The sequence below is a fragment of the Macaca mulatta genome, chromosome 5, assembly GCF_049350105.2.
Source record: "Macaca mulatta isolate MMU2019108-1 chromosome 5, T2T-MMU8v2.0, whole genome shotgun sequence".
Lineage (NCBI taxonomy): Eukaryota > Metazoa > Chordata > Mammalia > Primates > Cercopithecidae > Macaca > Macaca mulatta.
Window position 1 is genome coordinate 156537243 of NC_133410.1, and position 24984 is coordinate 156562226.

At 41.8% G+C, this 24984-nt stretch overlaps 1 protein-coding gene across 3 annotated transcripts in view; it reads left to right on the plus strand.

Annotated features, from left to right (window-relative positions):
• Positions 1-24984, plus strand: part of ARHGAP10 (Rho GTPase activating protein 10) — a 333388-nt gene that overhangs the window by 230917 nt on the left and 77487 nt on the right. The gene's annotated exons all lie outside the window — the stretch shown is intronic.

Below are 24984 nucleotides of genomic sequence, written 5' to 3' on the forward strand. Positions count from 1 at the left end.
CATCTGGGCAGCAGGGAAGGGTACATATTCCTGGGATGTGGTGGATGGGGTTGACTCAGGAGATCCACACTGGGGTGAGCAGAAACTGCTTTAATATACTCTTCCCTCCCACCATACCCACTCGACATATTAACTACTAGAAATAAGTACTGTTCATGATTGTCACTTTGGGGTCACTTTCCCAAATTACTGTTATTTTCTCCTTGATTACATATTGTCTATGGCTACTCTTACAATACAACAAAAGAGTCTGGTAATTACAAGAGACCAGATAGCCCGCAAGGCAAAACTATGTACTGTCTGGTCCTTTACAGAAAAGCCTTGCAGATCCCCCAATCTAGAGCAATAATTTTCAACCCTGAAAATCCACCTGAGGGACTCTTTTAAGTGGCTGCATAGCTGTGTGTATTCTGTTAAATTTTTGCCTTCCCAAGAATTCTGATAAGTAGCCAGCAAGAAGATCTGCTGATCTAGGGAGGAAGCGTCTCTTCTTAAGAACTTAGGAGAGGACTTCAGTCTGGAACATGAAAGAAGTTTTCATTAGTATTTGAGAAGGTTTTGTTCATAAGAGTTAAAACATTTCTCATTTTAATAAACAAATGAGTGACCAAGCATTCTGAGAGTATGGCATTTGTTGATGTTAGAGCTGGCCCATGCCAGTTTGTGTTTGAATTCAGAGTTGCAAGGAGCTGGTGTCTATTCAGTTTAACTGGGCTTCATTTATAAGTAGGGGTGAGATAATCTATGGGGGAACATATGGAAAAAATGGTTTCAGGATGCTCTTGGAGTGCTGTTCTCAATTAGGACCACTTTGAGGGCCTGCCTCTCTCCCGCTGTCTCAAGCCCCCTCAAAGTAAAGCTTCCACTTATTAAGAAAAATGATGATGGTGACTCATAGCTAAAAGTGTACCTTTATTTTTATAAGGATGTAAATATAGTTTTTAAAAACACTTATTCTTTAGGGCAGTACTTTTCAATCTTCTTGAGATCACAGACCACTGAGAAGCTGACAAGTTGTTAACCCTTTTGTTAGTAACCCAGATAAATGCACATAAATCCTTCTTTCCCCTTAATTGTTTTCACAATTTCAGTGGGCTCACCTGCATTCCTGAATCTGTGGACTGTAGGTTAAGTATTTCTGGTTTAAAATGAATAATCTCTTAAGTGACTTGCTTTCTTACTTGTTTCTCTGTAATCAAGGGGAAACATGACTTTAAAAACCACATTATTTTCTTCCAAGAATTTATATATATATATTTTTCTTCATTCAGTCACCGTAGATGAGTACTTTGCTAATAACGTTCCTGACTTCTGCCTCTAAGATAGGGAGCTGGAAAACTCTTAGAACGCTTGGTCATTCATTTGTTTATTAAAAGGTTTTTTAAAATTGAGATTGCATCATATGCCAGACATGTAGTAGGTGCCGGATGTGCAGATGAATGTTCCAGCTCCTGTGGGAAAGCAGGTCGTCATCTGGGGGTGGAAGCCATGTTTTGGAACTTGGATCCCATAAACGTACCCCAGTCTAACATGTTACATAACTTATTTTCTTACTTGTCTATTTCTCCCTGCTAAGATCTTTGAGGCCAGAGATCTTTTTGTCGACTTATAGTAATACCTGGTACATATTAGGTGTTCAGTTAATATTTATGGAATGAAATAATGAATTCAATACATCTTGAGGGGGTTGGAGGACTGGGAAAGAGACAGGCAAACAGAAATGTAGTCCCTTTGGGGAAGGCATAGCAAGAGTATTTCTTGGGTACTTGTTGCATTGGCTGTTTGCTGGAGCAGTTCCAGCTTGTTGCTAATGTTGGTTCTCATGGAAAAGATACGCTTGAAAGCTGATTGGGGATTTTTTTTACCATTATGGTAAAAGCAGCTTGTTTATGGGTGTAAGAATTTTTGTTTTGCCTTTTTTTTTTTTTTTTTTTTTGCCAGTGGTCGTGAATTTATGCCTCCTTTTATGATCCTGTCAAACTGTCATTAAGCCTCATTAGTGTGCATTAATCCATCCAGACAGCTCATGGAAAGATGACTACTATTCAGTTTTAGAAAGAAGAATAATTAGACTACAAGCTTTGAAACAATGTTACAGTAGCTCAACAATCATTTGATTACATCCTAATTAGGAAACTTTTATGCAATTTATTTGTGAAAATACTGGCTCTGGGTCTTGGTCTTGGATAAAAGGATCTCCATTTCATGCTGCAACTGCCTGTTTTCTTCCCTTTTTGAAACTGGGGGGATAAGTACATGATTTGTCTGCTGGGAAGTAGATAGTGCCGCTTTCACCTTGTTAATAAATTTTGCAGGAATTTTCCAGTAGCGTTGGCGAGCCAGTTATAATAGTTACAGCAGACGAAAGTGGCCTCGCTCTCAGAGCTTTATAGAGCTAAGCAGAGGTCTTTCGGTTTTCCTTCTCTTCCCTTTCTGTGGCTAGATAGTTCTATGAATGCACAGCCAACATTAATTAAGTGCTCAGGCTTTCTATTCAGAAGGGAGGAATGGACATCGAGTTTCAGATTCTCCACTGTGTGCATGGGTTTTGGGTTGGAAGCAGGGTTGTGTGGCAGGGTTGGGGGGTTAGAGATGGGGGATGTCAGTTTGAATTAGTTAACAGTTCTGAGAACCTAAATTTCCCCATTACCTCGCCTTGTCTCTTCCATTTCATCCTTGTACACTTCTACTGCCACTCCTGGCTCTTTGTTCCTGCTCATCTGGACTTCACTGCAGAGTCCAGGCTCTGCTCTGAGGAAGAATATTTTTGCTGACAAGGGTGCTTGTGCAGAAAAACTTCATATGGATGTTTGGATCTATGTTAGCCACAGGTTTCCCTGACAACTGACCTAAGTGCACCCTCCAGAGGATCCTAACATTTGACTGTATAGTGGGGAGGGAAGGATCTAGTCCCTCTTAGTGTTTCAGGACAAGATGAAAACGAGAGAGGGAGTAAGGACAGGAAAAGTTTAAAAGAGTAGTCTGAGAAAGGAAAACATTACAGTAATGGATGAGGGGCAAAAAAGGAGGGTTAAACTGGGGGAGGAAAGGAAGAGGCCTATGTGTGTCACTGAAAGTGACTCTGACGGGGAAAAATGACAAGAGAAGGAAGTCATTTTCTTTTCCTCAGTTATTTGTTTTTCCTCCCTAGGAATGTGAAAATTGTTGACTCCAGGAAAGTCAGTAAAGCAAAGAGGAAACTTCAACGTGTAATTAAAGCAAGATTGCTCTAGATGAATTTTGGAGTTAGAAAAAGGCCCCTAGTTAATCTGCTTCGGAGATCACAATTTTTCCTAGCCTCCTTGCTGTTTTTATAAATCTGCGTATACTTTATAGGAGACTTAATCCATATGTTTTAGCTTCATTTACACATAATAAAGATGTGGGCTGAGCACGGTGGCTCACGCCTGCAATCCCAGCACTTTGGGAGGCCAAGGCGGGTGGATCACCCGAGGTCAGGAGTTCGAGACCAGCCTGGCCAACACGGCAAAACCCTGTCTCTACTAAAAAAAAGTACAAAAATTAGCCAGGCATGGTGGCAGGCGCCTCCTGAGGCAGGACAATTGCTTGAATCCAGGAGGCGGAGGTTGCAGTGAGCTGAGATTGCGCCACTGCATGCCAGCCTGGGTGACAAGAGCGAGATTCCGTCTCAAAAAAAAAAAAAAAGACTTAAAAAAAATAAAAAGTTCCTGGGCCAAAACATTATCAAGGTCTTTCTTCCTTTGTAAATGAGAAAATTTTATTTCCCAGGCAGCAAAGGGTGCTGTGAACTTTTCAAGGATTTTCAAATTGGGGTTGTGCCTTAGGATTTGTGAGTTTTGCATAAGTTCTGTTCTTAACAGAGTATACTTGTCATGCATTAATTTGGCGCATTTTTTTCCACCAGTGCCTGCTGTGAGTCATTCATGGTGTGAGATTTGGGGGAAGTAAAGACAGTCCAGTAGGGGAAAGAAGAAATGTCCAAAAGTAGCTACAAGATATGGTAGAGGATAAGTACTTTGAAAGAGAGACAGAGAGAGAATGAGCGAGAAAGTGGCGGCAGCTTCAGAGGAGAGTTTATGTTCAACTGCAGGGAATCTGGAAAGTTTCCCCAGTAAGTGCTTTGAATCAGTTTTATAATGGAGTTTGAACAGGTGGAGATGTTTTAAGAGGACATTTCGGGTATGGGAGACCATGTAATCAGAGAAACACAAAGAGGAGGTACGTGTTCTGGGAACGCAGCTCTTGTTGGAACATGGGCAAATGGCAGAAGATGAGATTGGAAAGAGATTGGGGCCAGGTGTGGGAGGTTGAGAATGCCGCTTTAGGACTTTTGCATTTACTTTTATAGGTACTGGGACCACTCAAGGTTTTCAAGTAAACTGCTTCACAAAACTTAATCTGACAGCAGGATTTGCAGTAGGAAGTAGAGGAATGAAAGGCTAGGAGAGAGGTTATTTGGCATAGTCCAAGGACATGGGAGTGAGAATGGGGAGTTCCAGGGTGGACAGCATCATTTGGTGAGGTGGAATAGGCAAAACCCGGGGACTGGTTTTGTAAGGGGTCTTGGGGAAGGTGTGATAGAGATTCAATCCTGGGACAAAATGGGTGTCACTAAGAAAAGGAAGGAGCAAAGGGGTTTGGGGGAGGAGTAAGATGAGTTCAGTGTGTCACATGGTGGATTATAGTTACCTGTTCAAGATAAGTCCATTAGACAGAGAGGTGGCACTCAAACTTATGAGTGAATTTAGAGGTAGAAAGTATAACATAAGGTATAAAGACAGATTGGCATAAGAAAATATTTATTGGATGCTCATGATGCTACATGCTTTGGGTCTACTAGAAAGGGTGTTAATGTAATTCTAGTGTATGTGGATGCTTCTTTATATATCCATACACATAAAAAATACATATATTAGGCCGGGCGCTGTGGCTCATGCCTCTAATCCCAGCACTTTGGGAGGCCGAGGCGGGCAGATCACGAGGTCAGGAGATTGAGACCATCCTGGCAAACATGGTGAAACCCCATCTCTACTAAAAATACAAAAAAAAAAATTAGCCGGGCATGGTGGCAGGCGCCTGTAGTCCCAGCTACTCGGGAGGCTGAGGCAGGAGAATGGCATGAACTCGGGAGGCGGTGGAGCTTGCAGTGAGCGGAGATCGCGCCATTGCACTCCAGCCTGGGCAACAGAGCGAGACTCTGTCTCAAAAAAAAAATAAAAATACATCAAACATAAAATTCCTATTGCATAAATGTATGTCACAGTATCCCTATACGGCTGTAAAATGCTTATTATGTATATTACTCTTTATACATCTGAGAGAAGTGAAATGGCTGTAAAATGCTTATTATGTATATTATCTCTTTATACATCTGAGAGAAGTGAAGGTGAGAGCTTAACTTGCTCATGAGTACACAGCTAGTAAATGTGGCAATGCTTGGGTTTGAACTGAGATTGACCCCCAAAGCCCTTGCTTTTCATCACTAGGAGAAGACAATAATATCCTTGAGAAACACCAAGATTTTCCTGTTAGGGGTAATAGAGGAGCCAGAAGAAACCCAGGCAGGATCAGGTCAGTGCTAGTGTCAGGGTTGTCTGGGGGCGTTGTCAAGGATGCCAGATAGGTCCCATGAGATGGGCGAGTATGAGGACGGACAAGTGATGTGAGCTCATGAACCAGTGGTGTGAGTGAACTCTTTCAACAGTGACATTTCGTTATTATTTTTTTTGAGATGGAGTTTCACTCTTGTTGCCCAGGCTGGAGTGAAGTGGCATGGTCTTGGCTCACTACAATCTCTGCCTACCGGGTTCAAGTGATTCTCCTGCCTCAGCCTCCCAAGTAGCTGGGATTACAGGCGTGTGCCACCATCCCTGGCTAATTTTGTATTTTTTAGTAGAGATCGGGTTTTACCATGTTGGCCAGGCTAATCTCGAACTTCTGACCTCAAGTGATCCTCCGGCCTCGGCTTCCTAAAGTACTAGGATTACAGGCGTGAGCCACCACACCTGGCCTAATGGTGACATTTCTGTTGAGAGCCAGAGTGGAGATCAACTTGTAAGGTGTACGTGAATGAGTGTTCCAGAATGAGTGATATTCAGTGTCAATTTTTTTTTGTTGTCGTTTTTGTCATATGACAAGAATAAAGCAGGAGGAAAAGCCAGAATAGACGTGGAGGGGAAGGACAAAGCAGGACCGCTAGCACCTGAGTTTTGCATGGCTCACTGATTACCTTCAGAGTCTCGTGACCTGTTAGCTCATGTCTGAGGTAAGGAGTTCTTTAAAGGAACTTAGTTAAACGGGATGAACCTTCTCAGGAGTTGCTGAGTCTGTGTAGATTGAGTCATTTATTTTAATTTTTGTGGGTACATACTAGGTGTGTATATTTATGGGGTACATGAGATATTTCGATATAGGCATGCCATGTGTAATAATCACAGCAGGGGAAATGGAGTCTCCATCACCTCAAGCGTTTATCCCTTCTTTGTGTTACAAGCAATCCAGTTATAGTCTTTTAGTTATTTTAAAATGTATAAGAAATTATTGTTGACTTCAGTCATCCTGTTGTGCTATCAAATACTGAATTTTATTCTATCTAACTATATTTTTGTGCCCATTAACCATCACCGCTCCCCCTGCCACTGCTCACTACCCTCCCTTGCCTCTGGTAATCATCATTCTATTCTCTATCTTCATGAGTTAAATTGTTTTATTTTTTGCTCCCACAAATAAGGGAGAACATGTAAAGTTTGTCTTTCTGTGCCTGGCTTATTTCACTTAACATAATTACCTTAAGTTCCATCCATGCTGTTGTAAATGACAGGATTTCATTCTTTTTTAAGGCTGAATAGTACTCCACTGTGTATAAGTATCACATTTTCTTTATCCATTTGTCTGCTGATAGACACTTAGGCTGCTTCCAAATCTTGACAATTGTGAGTAGTGCTGCAATAAACATGGGAGTGCAGAGGCCTCTTTGATACACTGATTTCGTTCCTTTTGGGTATATACCTAGCAGTGGGATTGCTGGATCATATGGTAGCTCTGTTTTTATTTTCTGAGGAACCTCCAAACTATTCTCCATAGGGGTACATTGCCACCAAGAGTGTTCTCTTTTCTCCACATCTTTGCCAACATTTTTTATTGCCTGACTTTTGGATAAAAGCCATTTTAACTAGGGTGAGATGATATCTCATCGTAGTTTTACTTTGCATTTCTCTGATGATTAGTGATGTTGAGAACCTTTTCATATACCTCATTCTTATATTTGATACACTATAATGTAATAAAAACTCATGTTTATAATTTGACTCCCTCCTCATCTCCCCCAACTTCTAAGGGCCCTTGAAGATTCTGAAGAGCCTGTGAAAAGCGTCAAAGACCATATTAATCAGGGTGGTTTTCTTCTAATATCTGTCTTAATACTGAAAAGATGGCAATTTATAAAGTAAGGAATATAATGTTACTCTCGGAATTACTTAATATAATAAAATTCAGATTATATTGATCTTATTGAGTGTTTTAATTGGATTTTCAATGAGATTTGTAAAATTTGGTGCTTTGGTTGACCTTAGCTTTGTGTGGTACTTCAGTGTGCTCTGATGTTTCATTGATTTCCTGATGATCAGGAGGTTTTTTTTCTAGTATTAGCCTGTGTTAGTCTGTTTTCAGGCTGCTGATAAAGACATACTCGAGACTGGGAAATTTACAAATGAAAGAGGTTTAATGGGCTCACAGTTCCACAGGGCTGGGGAAGCTGCACAATCATGGCAGAAGGTGAAAGGCATATCTTACATGGTGGCAGACAAGAGAACTTGTGCAGGGAAACTCCCCTTTATAAAACCATCAGACCTCATGAGACTTACTATCATGAGAATAGCACGGGAAAGACTCGCCCCCATGATTCAGTTATCTCCCACTGGGTCCCTCCCACAACACGTGGGAATTATGGGAGCTACAATTCAAGATGAGATTTGGGTGGGGACACAGCCAAACCATATCATAGCCTTTATGTATTAGAGTTTTGTGGATGACTTTGTGCCAAAGGAGAATTAAATTTCATGTACATTAAACATTTCCTGGACAAGGATTCTTTATAATTTTGTAATAAGCATTTTAGCTTTTGTAATAGGGACTGTGATAGAATGTGTCATTTTTTTTGGTGTGACAGTGAAGGCCATTGTGGTGGTCTTGCTTTATCGAAATGGCTGGTGGCCTTGTACTGTCCAGAGGTATCTTTATGGCACTTTGATTTATCCTTGTTTGCAACATGTGCTGCAAAGTCCCTGAGTAGCCTGTGTCCTCCAGTCACAGAGGAACCTAGACAGAGCAGTAGGGAGAAGGGTATATGTGTTTTCCATACGTCTTAGTCTGTATTGTGTTGCTATAACAATACTTGAGACTGGGTAAGTTTTAAGGAACAGAGATTTTATTTCTTACAGTTCTGTAAGCTGGAAAGCCCAAGGCTGATGAGCTGCCTCTGCCAAGAGCCTTCTTGATGTCTCGTCTCATGGCAGAAGGCAAGAGAACTGTGACAAAAGAGGGACAGAGAGAGTGCATGTGCAAGCGAGTGAGGGCCAAACTTGCTTTTCTAACGAACCCACTCTCGATTACAGACCTGTGCCTGAGATAACATGAATCCATTTGTGAGGGCAGAGACATCATGACCTAATGACCTCCTAAAGCTCACATCTCTCAACACTATTACATTGAGGATTACGTTTTCAACATATGTACTCTGGGGGACGCAGTCAGACCATAGCAGTGTCCAGTGTAATCACCAGAATAATAAGTTACATGCATATATGGAGGCGTATCACACTGCTTTGTTTTACTCTTGTTAACCCTGCAACCAACTTTATGACCTGCATCTACCTCTCTTTGCCACAATCAATAGGATGCCTTGGTGCTCCTAGGTTCATTGGTGTAATTGGATTCCCATTCAGTCTCAACTTGCTGCTTTCCCAGTAACAGCCACATATGGACTGTTTTTGATAAGGAGCATCCACTGCTCCATTCCTGTGGCTACAAACACAATATACGTCCTATCCCTCTTCTATGGGTTGGTCTCTGTCATTCTTTAATATATAAAGAGACTGAGTGAGTAGTATCCAAACCATTTTCCTTCAAGTGCAAGAGTCTTCCAGTCTTACAGCATGCTTGCCATTTAATGGGAAAAAGAAATCTCTTAAACATCTAGCCAAAAATGCTTCTTGATTTAGCTTTGCTGGCACTGGGTTGCTAGGCAGCACTAGTTTTTATGTGAGAGAAAAATAAATGTCTTAAACAACAACAATAGCAGCAGCAATAATAAAGCTGCAAAGTTACTAAAAGCTTTGTGTCTGCCTGAGTATTGACTGTTCAGTGTAGAAGTCAAAACCCCATAGCAAGAATATTTGACAAATTTTCAGACTGCCCCCCACTGCCAGTTTTCATGAATGTTGACTTATTTGGCGTTGCTATGAAAACTTTACTGTTTTGTGTGTGTGTGTGTGTGTGTGTGTGTGTGTGTTTCCCTTCTCAGCAGGGCTTTGCATTTTCTGGAGTGTTTAAAAGGAGACTTTAAAAGCACAGGAAACTTTGTCATCCTTTCTCTTTCCTTTAAGGAGAGAAGGAAAATAATAATGACATTGTCTTCTTTATTCTGTTTTTCTTTAGCTGTGGCATTGGAAGCTTCTGCTGTCATGTGGCTCTGTAAATGGTAGATTGTATTTTCCCTTGGGACCAGAGTGGTTTGATAAGAGCAAATTGAGGAGAGAGTCATTCTGCATCATTTTAGTGCCCAGTATAGACAAAGCACTGGGAAATTGAAAGGCTCCAGTATAAAGGATGCATAGATTTAGTCTTTGTTGTCTAAGAAAGTGTACTGAGTACAAGTGAGCAGTCCTTGCCAGGAGGTGAGTTTTTGATTCAGTAGAAGGAAGAACTTCATAATATTTATAATAATGAGAACATGTTCATGTTAGGGATGGGACTGAGGTGGAAGAAAGCTAGCAGGCCTCTGAGGTCCTGCCCACTCTGAAATTTTCTGCCCAAGTGTCTGAAAATGTGGAGCTGCAAAGACAGCTCCTCGGAGCCTAGCTCAATGCTTAGAACTTGGCATTCGATCAGTATTTGCAGAATAAAATATGGTGATGAAGAATATGACCCTTTTCTTCTTTGTGTTTTTAGGTTGTTTATATTCCCAGGAACACAAAGAGTACGTGGAAGGGAAGATAGGAAGGAAAGAATGAGAGGGCGAGTGTGGTGGCGTATGTGTAGGTTGGCTCCAGGGAAGGCACCAGCAAGGCCTTTTCTTGAGGGGGGAGGGTAGTGTGGGCTATATACGGGCTTGGGTTTTTGCCTTGAGCTAGTGCTCACCTTTTTTTTTGTTTGTTTGTAAAGCTTTTAGAGTTGTCTCTCTTGTATCTCTCAAGATAAAATGAGGAGCAATAATAATTATAATAGCTAACATTGATTGAAAGATGATTGTGTGCCAGACACTAGGCTGGGCTCCTTATATGACATTTAATTAAAACATTCCATAGACAGTATAGTATAATGTGGCATCGTGGGCTCTAAAGTGGAATTCCTTGAGTTGAAAGCTCAGCTCCACCCAACTGTGTGACTTTTTTTTCCCATTTTTATTTTAGATTTGGGAGTACAGGTACAGGTTTGTTACAGGGATATATTATGTGGCGTTGAAGTTGGAGCTTCGATCCTGTCACCCAGATGGTGAACATAGTACTCAATAGGAAGTTTCCCCACCCTTTCTCTTCTCTCTCTCTGTCTCCCTCTCTCCTTTTAGAGTCTCCAGTGTCTATTACTTTCATCTTTATGTCTGTGTAAACCTAAGATTTAGCTTCCACTTATATTTGAGAATATGTAGTGTTTGTTTTTCTGTTTCTGTGTTAGTTCACTTAGATAACAACTTCTAGCTGCATCCATGTTGCTGCAAAGGACATAATTTTGTTTTTTTAATTTATGGCTGCACAGTATTCCATGGTGTGTATGTACCACATTTTCTTTATCCAGTCCACCACTGACGGGCACTCTGTTGATTCCATGTCTTTGTTGTGAATAATGCTGCAATGAACATACAAGTACTACATGTGTCTTTTTGGTGGAATGATTTATTCATTTATTTTTTTGGATATATACCCATTAATGGGATTGCTGGGTTGAATGGTAGTTCTATTTTTAGTTCTTTGAGAAATGTCCAACTGCTTTCCACAGGGCCTGAGCTAATTTGCATTCCCACCAACAGTGTATAAGCATTCCCTCTTTTTCCCACAACCTCACCAGCATCTTATTTTTTGATTTTTTAATAATTGCCATTCTGACTGGTGTGAGATGGCGATATGGTTTGGCTCTGTGTCCCCGCTCCAATCTCATGTTGAATCGTAATCCCCAGTGTTGAGGGAGGGACTTGGTGGGAGGTGATTAGATAATGGGGGTGAATTTTCCCTATGCTGTTCATATGATAGTGAATTTTTCTGAGATCTGATGGTTTGAAAGTGTGTGGCACTTCCCCCCTTGCTTGCTCACTCTTTCCTGCTCCACCCCAGTAAGATGTGCTGGCTTTTCCTTCGCCTTCCACCATGATTGTAAGTTTCCTGAGGCCTCCCAGCCATGCTTCATGTACAGCCTGTGGAACTGTGAGTCAATTAAGCCCCCTTTCTTCATAAATTACCCAGTCTCAGGTAGTTGTTTATAGCAGTGTGAGAATGGCCTAATACAGATGGTATCTCATTGCGGTTTCAATTTGCATTTCTCTGAAGATTAATGATGTTGAACATTTTTTTCATGTTTTTTGACCATTTGTATGTCTCCTTTTGAGATGTGTCTGTTCACATCTCTTGCCCACTTTTTAATGGGGCTGTTTTTTCTTAATTATTCGTTTAAGTTCCTTATAGATTCTGGAAATTAGTCCATCGTCAGATGCATAGTTTGCAGATATTTTCTCCCAGTTTGTAGATTGTCTGTTTCCTCTGTTGGGAGTTTCTTTTGCTGTGCAGAAGCCCTTTAGATTAAGTCCCATTTGTCTATTTTTGATTTTGCTGCATTTGCTTTTGGGGTCTTCATAGATTCTTTGCCTAGGCGACTGTCTAGAAGAGTATTTCCTAGGTTTTCTAGAATTTTTATAGTTTGAGGTCTTACATTCCAGTCTTGACTCCGTCTTGAGTTAATTTATTGTATGTGGTGAGAGGTAGTGGTCTAGTTTCATTCTGCTGCATATAATTAGCCAATTTTCTCAGCACCATTTATTGAATAGGAAGTCCTTCCCCCCTGGTTTTTTGTCAACTGTGTCAAAAGATGACCTGGTTGTAGGTGTACGGCTTTATTTCAGGGGTCTCTGTTCTGTTCCATTGGTCTCTATGTCTATTTTTGTGCCCATACTATGCTGTTTTGGATATTGTAGCCTTGTAGTATTGTTTGAAGCCGTCTTTGTTCTTTTTGCTTAGGATTGCCTTGACTATTGAGGCTTTTTTTTTCTCTTTCATTCCATATGAATTTTAGAAAAGTTTTCTAATTCTCTGAACAATGACATTGGCAATTTGATAGAAATGTTGAATCTGTGGATTGCTTTTGGCAGTATGGAGATTTTAATGATACTGATTCTTCCAACCTGTGTGCATGGAATGCTTTTCCATTTATTTGTATTGTCTGTGATATTTTTCAGCTGTGTTTTGTAGTTCTTCTCATGGACATCATTCACTTTCTTGGTTAAATATATTCCTAGGTTTTTGTGTGGGTGTGTGGCTATTGTAAATGGGATTGCAGTCTTGATTTGCTTCTCAGCTCAGATGTTATTGATATAAAGAAATGTTGCTGATTTTTGTATGTTGATTTTATATCCCGAAACTCTGCTGAAGTTGTTAATCAGATCTAGTAGTCTTTTGGCAGCTTCTTTAGGGTTTTCCAGGTAGAGAATCATATTGTCAGTGGAGAGAGATAATTTGACTTCATCTTTTCCTATTTGGAATGCCTCTTCTTTCTCTTGCTTGATTGCTCTGCATAGGACTTCTAGTACTATGTTGAATAGGAATAGTGAGAGTGCACATCCTTGTCTTGTTCCAGTTCTTAAGGAAAATGCTTCCAGCTTTTACTCCTTCAGTATGGTGCTGACTGTAGGTTCATCATAAATGGCTTTTATTATTTTGAGGTATCTTCTTTCAATGCCTAGTTTGTTGGTTTTTTCTTTTTATCATAAAGGCATATTGGATTTTATCAAATGCTTTTTCTGCATCTATTGAGATGACCATATAGTTTTTGTTTTTAATTTTGTTTATGTGGTAAATCACATTTATTGATTTGGGTAGATGAACCACTGTTACATCCCAGGAATAAAGCCTACTTGATCATGGCAAATTAACTTTCTGATATGCTGCTGGATTTGGTTTACTAGTATTTTGTTGAGGATTTTTGCATCTGTGTTCATTGGAGATGTTGGCATGTAGTTTTTTGTTGTTGTTTTGTCTTTTCCAGCTTTTAGTGTTGGGATGATACTGGTTTCAAAGACAGGGTTTGGAAGGAATCCCTCCTCCTCTATTTTTTGGAATCCTTTCAGTAGGATTGGTACCAGTTCTTTTTTGTAGGCCTGGTAGAATTTGGCTGTGAATCCATCTGGTCCAGGGCTTTTCTTGGTTGGTAGGTTTTTAAAATTACTGATTAAATTTCATTAGTCCATTATTGGTCTGTTCAGGATTTCTCTTTCTTCTTGATTCAATTTTGGGAAGTTGTGTGGTTCTGTGTTTGCAGGAATTTGTCTGCTTCCTCTAGATTTTCTAATCTGTGTGCATACAGATCTTCATAGTAGTCTCTGGGGATCTTTTCTATTTCTGTAGGATCAGTTGTTATGTCACCTTTGTTATTTCTGATTGTGCTTGTTTGGATCTTCTCTCCTTTTCCTTTGTTAATCTAGCTAGCAGCCTATCAATCTTGTTTATCCTTTCAGAGAACCAACTTTTCATTTCATTGATCTTTAGTATGGTTTTTTTGGGTCTTGGTTTCATTTAGTTCTGCTCTGATTTTAGTTATTTTCTTTTGCTAACTTTGGGTTTAGTTCTTGTTTTTCTGGTTTCTTTAGGTACAAGGTTAGGTTGTTAATTTGAGATCTTTCTACTTGATGTAGGTGTTTTGTGCTGTAAATGTTCCTCTGAACATTGCTTTTGCCATGTCACAGAAATTTTGGTATGTTATGTCTCTATTTTTGTTTGTTTCAAAGAAGCTTTTCATTTCTGCCTTAATTTTGTTTACCCAAAAGTCATTCAGGAGTAAGTTGTTTAATTTCCATGTATTTGTGTGTTTTTTTGACTTGCTCTTGGTATTAATTTCTATTTGTATTCCATTGTGGTCTGAGAAGATGCTTGGTATGATTTCAATTTTTAAAATATATATTGAGACTTTATGATTGAGCATGTGTTCAGTATTTGAGAATGTTACATGTGCAGATGAGGAGAATGACTATTCTGTGGTTGTTGGGTATTCTGTAGATGTCTATTAGGTCCAGTTAGCCAAGTGTTGAATTTAAGGTCAGAATTTCTTTGTTCATTTTCTGCCTCTGTGATGTGTCTCATGCTGTCAGTGAGGTGCTGAAGTCTCCTCCTATTATTATGTGGCTGTCAAAGTATTCTCTTAGGTCTAGAAGTAATTGTTTTATAAATCTGGGTGTGCCAGTGTTGGGTGCAAATATACTTAGAATAGTTAAATCTTCTTGCTGAATTTAACCCTTTATCATTATGTAATGCTCTTATTTGTCCCATTTTACTGTTGTGGGTTCCAAGTCTATATTTTCTGATATATATAAGAGTAGGGATGTCTGCTCTTTTTTGATTCCATTTGTGTGATGATTTTCCTCTATCCCTTTACTTTGAGCCTAGGGCTGTGATTACATGTGAGATGGGTCTCTTGCAAACAGCAGAAGGACGGATCTTGGTTTTAAAATTCAGTTTGCCACTCTGTGTCTTTTATTTTTAATCTTTTTTTTTGAAAGGCAGGGTTTTGCTCCATCACCCACGCTGGAAGTGCATGGGTATGAGTATGGGTCACTGCAGCTTTTTCTTCTCAGGCTCAAGTGATCCCTTTGCCTCAGCCCCAGTCTCTTCTGGTTTATAAAGTTTCTACTGTGAAGTCAGCTGTCAGTCTGATGGGTTTCTTTTTATAGGTAAATGATCCTTTTCTGTAGTTGCCTTTAAGATTTTTCCTTTTGCATTGATCTTGGAAAGTCTGATGACTATGTGCCTTGGACTCGGTCGTCTTGTGTAGTATCTCACAGGAGTTCCCTGGGTTTCTTTTCTTTTTTCTTTTCTTTTTGAGACAGGGTCTCACTCTGACGCCCAGGCTGGAGTGCAGTGGTGCAATCATGGCTCACTGCAGCCTTGACCTCCTCCCAGGCTCAGACAATCCTCCCATCTCAGCCTCCTGAGACTGTAGCTGGGACTACAGGCGTGTGCCACCACACCCAACTAAATTTTTTTTTTTTTTTTTTGTATTTTGTGTTGAGATGGGATCTCCCTATGTTGCCCAGGCTGGTCTCGAACTCCTTGGCTCAAGCGGTCCTCCTGCCTCGGCATCCCAAAGTGTTGGGATTACAAGTGTGAGCCAGCCATCACACCCAGCCTGAATTTCTTATATCTGCATTTTAACCTCTCTAGCAAGATTGGGGAAATTTTCCTGAATTTTATCGCCAAATATGTTTTCCAAGTTGCTTATTTTCTCTTCTCTCAGGAATGCCAGTAAGGTATATATTTGGTTGTTTTACATAATCTTGTATTTCTCAAATATTTTCTTTCCTCTTTTTTTTTTTTTTTTTTTTTTTTTTTTGAGACAGAGTCTCACTCTCGCCCAGGCTGGAGTGCAGTGGTACAATCACGGCTCATTGCAGCCTCGACTTTCTGGGTTCAGGTGATTCTTCTGCCTCAGCCTTCCTAGTAGCTGGACTCCACGTGCGCATGACCATGCCCTGCTAAGTTTTTGCATTTTTTTGTAGAGATGGGGTCTCACTATGTTGCCTAGGCTGGTCTTGAACTCTTAGGCTCAAAAGATCCACCCGCCTTGGCCTCACAAAGTGCTGGGATTACAGGCACGAACCACTGTTCCCAGCTGCTTTGTTCATTTTGTAAAAAATTTTTTTTTTTTTTAAATTTTGTCTGACTGGCTTCATTCGAAGGACCAATTTTTGAGTTCTGAAATTCTTTCTTCTGTGTGGTCTCATCTGCCATTAAGACTTCCAACTGTGTTTTGAAATTACTATAGTGAATTTTTCAATTCTAGAAGTTCTGTTTGGTTCCATCTTGACATAGTTACGTCTTTTGAATCTTGAGTCGTTTTTGTGTTGTTTCTTGTCTTGGATTTCAACTTTCTCTCTGATTTTGTTGCATTTCTTTGCTATCCATATTCTGGATTCTTTATGTGTCATTTCACACATTTCATTCCTGTTAGGATCCGTTGCTGGGGAGCCAGTGGGATCCTTTGAAGGTGACAAAAGTCTGGCTTTTTCTACTGCTGGAGTTCTTATGCTGGTTTCTTCTCATTTGAAAGAACTGATGTTTTCTTTTTTTTTTTTTTTTGCTATTGTTTGGATGAGGGTTCTTGATTTTTTTATTGTTTTTGCCCTTGGGGCTGTTACTGTGGGGTATATTGTGTGTGGTTGTTTGGCTGTGTTTCTGGGTATTTTCAGAGTTCCAAGGCTGTTTATGAGTTCCTTGGTTGCAGATAGGTTCCTGCAGTGGCTTTCTCAGATGTTGCTTGTAGGGATGTAATTTTGTTTGGTGGTGGTGTTTAAGCTGCAGTGCAGTAGATGGCGCTTAAGAGTAATAGCTGCCTGGGGAATGGGCAGAGGGAGGCAACAGAGAAGCAGGAAAAGCACCCTCCCCCAGTGCACTTTCGCCTTCAGCAGGTGGAGCCACCGGAGAAGCCCCAGGAAGCAGTGTCTTTCAGCCCAAACTCTCCAGGTCCCAATAGGAGGACGCGCTACCACGTCTGCCACAGTACATTGAGTAGAGGGGCATGGAGTATGAGATGACCCCCTCTCCATGTTCGTTCCAGGGCTGTGGTGGTACCACTTTTAGCAGCTAATGCCATGCCTGTGTTTCCTTTGACCCATGGGGGCCTTTGGAGGCTGTGTTCCCACCACCCTTGTGGGAGGACCACACCAAGAGTTGGGTCTCCAGATCTGGCTGTTTTTATTGGCAAGGTGTCTGTTTAAGTTCCTTGGTTATAAATAGCCTTTTTGTGATGGCTTGTGAGCAGGCTCACTGCCTCCTATAGGACCAGGGGGGCAGTGGTCTCCGGTAACTTAGCTTGTTCCTGAGTGCTGTGTGCTTTTGTCAGATATCTTACTGTGTTGTGCCATTCAACCTCCAGGCCAAGAAGTGGCTTTTAGGGGTAAGAGCCAGCTGTGGCCAATACAGTTGAGTAACAGCTTGATTCTTGTTTACTGGGGAAGCTCTCTTGCCTCAGGGCCGATCTGTGGAGTGTACAGTGGTCTGAGCGCCCTGCTCCAACCTGGAGGAGGGCTTCAAGATGGGCAGGCCAGATCAGGCAGGCCCACCTACGTCCCCCAATGGTAGGTCCGAGCATCAGCTTTGAGGGGGTGGTCCAATGGGTGGCTACTAGGCACATAGAGATGTGCCTAGGTGTGGAGCTGGGAACCTCACCTGGCCCCAAATTCTCTGCATGAGGCAGCAGAGCTGCCTAATCTCATCCAGGAGAGAAAGTCCTCCAGGTGCCAGGAGATCTGCTTGGGTATGGAGCAGAGAGGGCCCTGCTGCACCAGTCTCTGCACAAGAAGCAAAGGGTAGCTCTGGCTGCAGATCTAGGCAAGTGGGTGCTCTGAATGCCTGGAGATACTCCTGGGTGTGGGAAAGAGAGGACCTCACTGTGTCACGATATCTGCACAGGAAAGATGGGTGGCTCAGGCTACTGATCCAGGTGAGCACGTGCTCTGAATGCATGGAAATCTGCCTGGGGTGGAGTGTAGAAGACCCTGCTGCACCATAACGTCAGGAGAGGAGGCTGGGCACCCAGCAGGGACACATGCAAACCAGTTCCAGGTCACCAAGCTGGCTTTGTCTGCAAACCTTATTGCCCAGACAAACCATAGCTGCAGCAACTCTCCTTTTACTTCGGACCTGTGATGGGGGAGAGCACAATTCTAGTACCTACTGTTGGGTTACTTTTTATATTTGCTGCTCAGTTTTGGCTATGGAGGCCTTTCCCCTGTTCCAGAGCAAATGCTGCAATATTTGATCCAAGACTAAATTGTGTGCATGACCATGCTGCCAAATTGCTGAAGAATGACTGCCTTGTATGAGCCTGGATTAAAAATGGCATCCTCTTGTTGTTCCTGGTTCTGAGAAAATACATGTAGCTTTTCTCAGTGTCTCCGTCTCAGCGTCTGTAAGCTTCTCCCCAAGTTAGCTCCAAGGCTCAAGAGAAACAAAGTGCTCTCCCTCTACCTGGGTTGCACAGATCCCTAGCAGTAAGGTAAGTGACAGAGGGAGGTCCTCTGCCTCTTACGTATTGAGGCTTCACTCACTTTTACCAGCCAGACGCCATCGTGGAGGCTGTTTGCCCACCTTCTCCTCTCTGGAGTCCGGGGTGTCCTTTGCTATTGAAGTGGATTTCCGTTTTCCTTTTTTAATGTTTAAAGATAAACAGAGTTTATCTTTTTGCACTGTTTTGCTATTTCCAAGTGGCTGAGGTATGTGGAAAGCCTGTCATCTGCCATCTTGGAAAAAAAAATGTCATGACTTTTGAGGGACTTCAGTGACCTGTTTATCTCATTATCAGTTTCCTCATCTGTGAAATAAGAAAAGTGGAAATACCTCCTTGATGGAGTGGTTACAGGGATGAAGTGAGCTACTCCATGCCTCTTACTGCCGTTTCCAAATGAGACATAGAACTAAAAATGGCTGAGCTGGGATTGGAACCCACTCTGTTTCCAAAGCCTGTCCCTTAGCCCCTCCAGTGTTGTTGTCTGATGAAGTTTATACAAATATACACAATTTAATATTAAATGACTGCAATTACTTGTTTGCTTTTTGAGAAAATCAAGGGGTTAACTGATTTCTACAGCTGGAGGGTAATGACAGGAAAGCAAACTGTCTCCCCTGGTCACCTACCCTCTCCTCATACTGCTTTTGGTGTGCTGTCTCCAGGGCGACATACACTCCACAGCCGAGACAGTCTCTCTAGGATCTTCAGACAGTGTCAGGCCTCTCTGGTTACCATCCTCCTCCTCATCTAATCACATCAATATAATTAACATAGAATAAGAGTATGCCTCACATTTACTAAGTGCTTATATTCTGTAAAGTACATCATGATTCAGATCCTGCTCAGCAACTCTGAGAGGTAGACGTTACTTTCATCCCTGTTTTACAAATGAGGAAACTGAAGTTTAGGTGAAGAATTTTCCCAAATTCACACAATTGGTAAGTGGGATTCAGACCCAGGCTGCCTGGCTTTGGAGGTGGAATTCTTAAGCCCTGGACTCTGCTGCTGCTCTTTCTATTCGAAATGACTTTAGGTAAAAAGCTTTTGTCTTCGTCGTCACCGTTTAATAGGCTACACTGATCCTCAGAAACAGCAGATATGGAATTATTGTGGATTGAACTAAATCAGTGAAAACAGAATATTTTGATGTCTCAAATATATTTTCAGAAATCTAAAATTACACCAGGTAGTCTAAGTGGGGAAACATACACGTGGAGTATCACATAATGATATATGAAAAACTTAAGTTTTCTAAACTGTAAACAAATGTATGGAGAATCAGCTACATGCTTTTAGCAAAATCATTGTAATTAAGAATGATAAAGTATACATTAATACAGATACTGTTGAAGCTTCTATAATCATATAGCTATTTACATCAGACTAGGACACTTGTTGCAGAGAAGTTTTAAAACATGTTTTTTCCGGAATGATTTCTTGCTCCTTCTAGATGGGCAGGATTGGGAGAAGGGTATTTTTCTAGACTCTGGACTCATAGCCACTTCCTCTTTCTACCTTTCTCTGGGTCCCTTCTCAGTCTGTAGTGCCCCGTAGTCATTTGGTACAAGTATTTCCTTCAGGCGACAGCCCAGCCGCGCTGAGAACTGCTCACTGCGGAGGTGACCCCTCCTGCCGTGTTAGTGAGGCTTGGTGCCTGTCTTCTCTGGGTCTGCTGCTGACATAGAACTAAGCACATGAATCATCAGACTGCAATCTGAGCTGAGACAGATTCTCTCTGCTAGAAATTGGGAATGAGGATGTGGGTAAACGGAGTCAGTTACTATGAGATTGTCTCTGGGCTTTGGGGCTGAGACACCCTGTGCTGGGTCAGGTGTAGGCAGAACAGAGAAAGGCAGTGAGGGGGAGAAACCTGGCAGCCCCTCAGGAGGGAGAAGGGGGTGGGGGTGAGAAGTGGAGACTTGCTGCCTTGACTCTTCATGGCCTCATTAGTAATCCAAGGCAGTCTTGAGTCCCAGCTCTTTCTACTTCCTGCTGATTCCTTTTAATAAATCTACTTTTACTCATGCCACTTTGGCAAAGTTTTGGTTGCAACCAAATCGTCTCTCCAGCAGTGTGAGAAAATACAGAGTGCGAGGCACCTGCAGTTCAATAAATTTACAGATACATAGTTTACTCAGTGAGTTTGGTTTAACTCAGTGTAGTTTTTATTTCCTTTACTGCAGGTGTCTCCTGCCTGTCCCTGAGGCTGGCTGCTTCTTAGGCCCAGTCCTTAGGAAAACAGATGGAGCGTGTGTGTCTGGTCAACATAGTTTTAGGTGGAAACTGGCTCTTTGAAGCCATTCAAACCTGAGCCTGTTGTTTGACTCTCATAATTTTATGGCTAAAACTTGTTTAACTTTCGTTTTCAGTTTTCTTTACTCAGCCCACAGTTTAAACCAGAAGTAGCTTTCCTCTGCACTTACACTAATTTCATTTACTGGATCATGTTTTCAGACATCTTGGTCTCTATTCTTTGCCTTGCATTCTTCCACATCTCCTGGCTGGTTGGTCCTCTGGCCTGCCGTTCATTTGGTCGGGTAGCATTTTACAGTTCCCTCCTCCATCTGACAGCCTTTTCCTCCATTTAGCTTTGAAGCTTTAGTACAGTAAGATCCACTTTAAAAATGTGATGAGAGCTTTGGATTCTGTTTCCAAAAATTGAATGTTTATATACACACCAAAAAGTGTGTACACTGTCAGGAATTTTGGGGGCCTCTCAGGTGAGGAACCTAGAAGCATGGGAAACTGAGAGCTGCAGCATGATCCATAAAAAGTTGGGGTCTAGAACATGTCTTCAGAGTCAGGCTTTGTGGCCTTTTAGTGTTGACTTTTCCCCCACGCTTCCATGTAGGAACTGAGAGGAGAGGTGGTAAAGATCCCCCTCACCTCAGACTCATGCTTTATTCTGCCAGTGATGCTGTGTTCGTTTCCCCACCTGGGGCCAGCCACCAAGGAAAGGTCCTATTAAAATAATCATTCCTGAGTTTGGCCATGGAAGGTATGAGCCTTACCAAAAGACGTTCTACTTAAATAATGAAAGAAACCACCTTCCATTGTTTTGGATACTCCTGATATTCAGCCTTCTGCCTGAATGAGGAAGAGGAAAGAAATTGATTGGAGGGCAGATTAAGAAGGCACCCTGTCCTTCAGGTCAGGTCTTCATGGTGCAAACTCATTATCTCATTTGAATTCTTACGAATGTCTCCCAAATTCAAAACATTCAGAAGCACAAATGCTGCATTTAGTTGGTGATAACCAATAGGTAAGCGTTTGCACGAGTCTCAGTTCCTGCATCTTTGGAATGCAAACACTAACATCCCACCTAACTAAACATTTTGACTAATGAATGTTAGCCAGAAAATGGCTAAACTAACTAACAGTCTTAGCTCAGGCACACTGGGGCATGACAGTTCTAGTTCTGCTAGACTTCAATTAATCTTCTGATTTCCAAGATAACTAAAAGTCAGAGTGGGCAACATGGCTACTTGATGAAGTGGACCTCTACAGAGGGTCCTCCAAATAGGAGTCTTTCGATAGAATCAATCCAAATGCCCATGAGTGGTAGACTGGATAAAGAAAACGTGGTACATACACACCATGGAGTACTAAAAAGAACAAGATCATGTCCTTGGCAGCAACATGGATGGAACTGGAGGTCTATTAAGTGAACTAACATAAGAATAGAAAATTATCACATACTCTTATAAACAGGAGGCAAACATTGAGTACATATGGACACAAAAAAGGAAACAACAGACACTGGGGTCTACTTGAGGGACGAGGGAGGTCGGAGCGTGAGGATGAAAAAACTGCCTATTAGAGCCTGGGCAACGTGGTGAAACCCTGTCTCTACAAAAATACAAAAAAACTAGCCTGGTCTTGTGGTGCACACCTGTGGTCCCAGCTACTTGGGAGGCTGAGGTGGGAGGATTGCTTGGGACCAGGAGGTCGAGACTGCAGTGAGCCATGATCACACCACTGCACTGCAGCCTGAATGACAGAGGGAGACCCTGTCTCAATAAAAAAGAAAAACTACCTGTTGTTTACTGTGCTTTTCACCTCAGTGATAAAATAACCTGTGCACCAAACCCCTGTGACACACAATTTGTCTATATAACAAACCTGCATGTGTACCCCTGAACCTTAAAAAAAAAAAAAAAAAGAAAACAAATAGCAGTCTTTCCATTAGGTCTAGGGCCTGCTTCTCTGGGTATGTTAGAGGTCCTTAGGGCCACGTCTTTGTCTGGAGATTTACTGGAAGGACTCGTGAGACTCCACATAGAGTTTCACTCACAGTTAGATTGAAGGCAGCCCTGTAGTGAGAATATGCAGCCAGATCGTAAGAGAAAAAGACACAGGTGGCATCTGCAGCAATCCGAATCCACATCCCGGCTTCCTCATGTTTTTTTCCCAGCAAGGGCCTTACGGCGTGTACTCTTCTCCAGCAACAAAAATGCAGCCCCAAGTGGATGATGTTTCAGTCCAGGAAAGCCCAGGTATTAGAGACTAAGTGCCCAAGGTTTTTGTTGGGAGATAGTCACATGCGCATCATTTACCTAGTGTGTACCAAAATTCCAGGCTCCCAAGAAAGCAAGGAGGTGTTCAGCATGACACCTTCCCGTACACATTTTTGTACAAACAGTTTGGGCACATGGGATGCACCCTAACCATTTAGGGAATGTTTTAGATCAGTTTATAGAACTGTGTACCAGCCAAGTTCCCAGATGCCAAAAAAGGTTCAAGTTTGCAGGCAGGCCTTTCTAAGGATAGCAGGCTCAGGCCTGCTGTGTTTACTCTTTTCTGCACGCTGAGTACCTTTTAACTGCCGCGGTGAGGAACTTAGGAGCAGGGATGAGGATGACATTCTGGTTTTCCTGCAAGGATGCTCTCTGTCATTAAGATTCATAGCCTTTCCTCTTTTGCTTTGGCAGGTCTCCCCGGTCCATAGGTGAAGTGCGAGTTGTCAGCCACATTCAAAAAGTGCAGGATTAACTTTAGTGTAGAGCCTGGGAATCCAGAAGAATGTGGTCATTACGGGTTAAGGAAATTACAAGCCATGCAGCCTTATGTCACTGGATTAATTTGGCACAGGATGAAAAGTCCCTCAGAAGCGCTCTTTCCAGTTGGTTGATTTCTCTTTGAGAGTGACCCTGGAGGGCAGAGTCAGCTCTGCGAGCTTTCATTCTCCTTCCACCCCTCAGCCTGATTGCATGCTCTCCTTCGGTCCCCACATTTTCTGTAGAAGCCAGGTGTTGCCACGTTTGTTCTGCTCTCTCCTGTACACCTGGCCAACCTTCCCCCTTCACACTGAGTCACACTCACCAACCCTCCCAGATCTCCTTCCTCCTCTATTTGTCTTCTGGATTTTTCTCTAAAAAGCCTTTTATTTTGTATTTTTAAATTAAATTAAATTTTTTTTGAGATGGAGTCTCGCTCTGTCGCCCAGGGTGGAGTGCAATGGCACTATCTCAGCTTACTGCAACCTCTGCCTCCCGGGTTCAAGCGATTCTCCTGCCTCAGCTTCCTGGGAGGCTGGGATTACAGGTGCCCACCACCACGCCCAGCTAATATTTGTATTTTTAGTAGAGATGGAGTTTCACCATGTTGGCCAGGCTGGTCTCAAACTCCTGATCTCAGGTGATCCACCAGCTTCGGCCTCCCAAAGTGCTGGGATTACAGACGTGAGCCATTGCACCTGGCCAAAAAAACCTTTTAATAAAAGTTTAAAAGAATTTCTAGCCTTCTGCCATCCAGTATTAGTGCCATTTTCTTCCTCCCATGAGCCATCTTCAAGTCATTTAAAATGGGCATGGAAGATATGAGCCTGTATCATGGGACGGTCTACTTAAATAATGAAAGATATCCATCATCCATTGTTTTGAGATGCTCTGGTATTCAGCCTTCTGCCTGAATGAAGAAGAAAGAAAGAAAAAGAAACTGATTGGAGGGCATATTGAAGAAGGCACCTCTGTCCTTCAGGACATTATTAGTCATTAGTCATTACTTCTTCCTATGCAGATATTTGTAGAATTACCTTCTTTCTAATATCTTACCTATGCATACTGAGAGCACCCCCTAATTCACCATGATTTGGGAGCAGGGTTTGGCTTTTGCTTTTGTTTATATCTTGTTCTTTCTTGACCAGATAGTGATGAATTCTTTTGATTGTCATACAGTATTGTGTAAATTTTTCTTGATAAGACAGAGCTACATTTATCTAGAATTCTAGAGCAGAGTCAAACCTGATCACTGGAAGCTGTAAAGATCTGTACTCTGCCTGGAATTTGCTTCAGAATAATTTTAAGGGTGGGAATGTAGATGAACTAAGATTGGTCATGTGTTAGTAATTGATTTGGCTAGCTGATGTTGTACGTAGGAGTTCATTATATTATTCTTTTTCCTTGCATGTATATCTGAAATTATTCATAACAATAGTTAAATGACCTGATACTTGTTGCTAGCATCGTTGTATACAATTATTAATTTATTCAGCAAACATTTATTAAGCTGCTATGTGAACAGGTA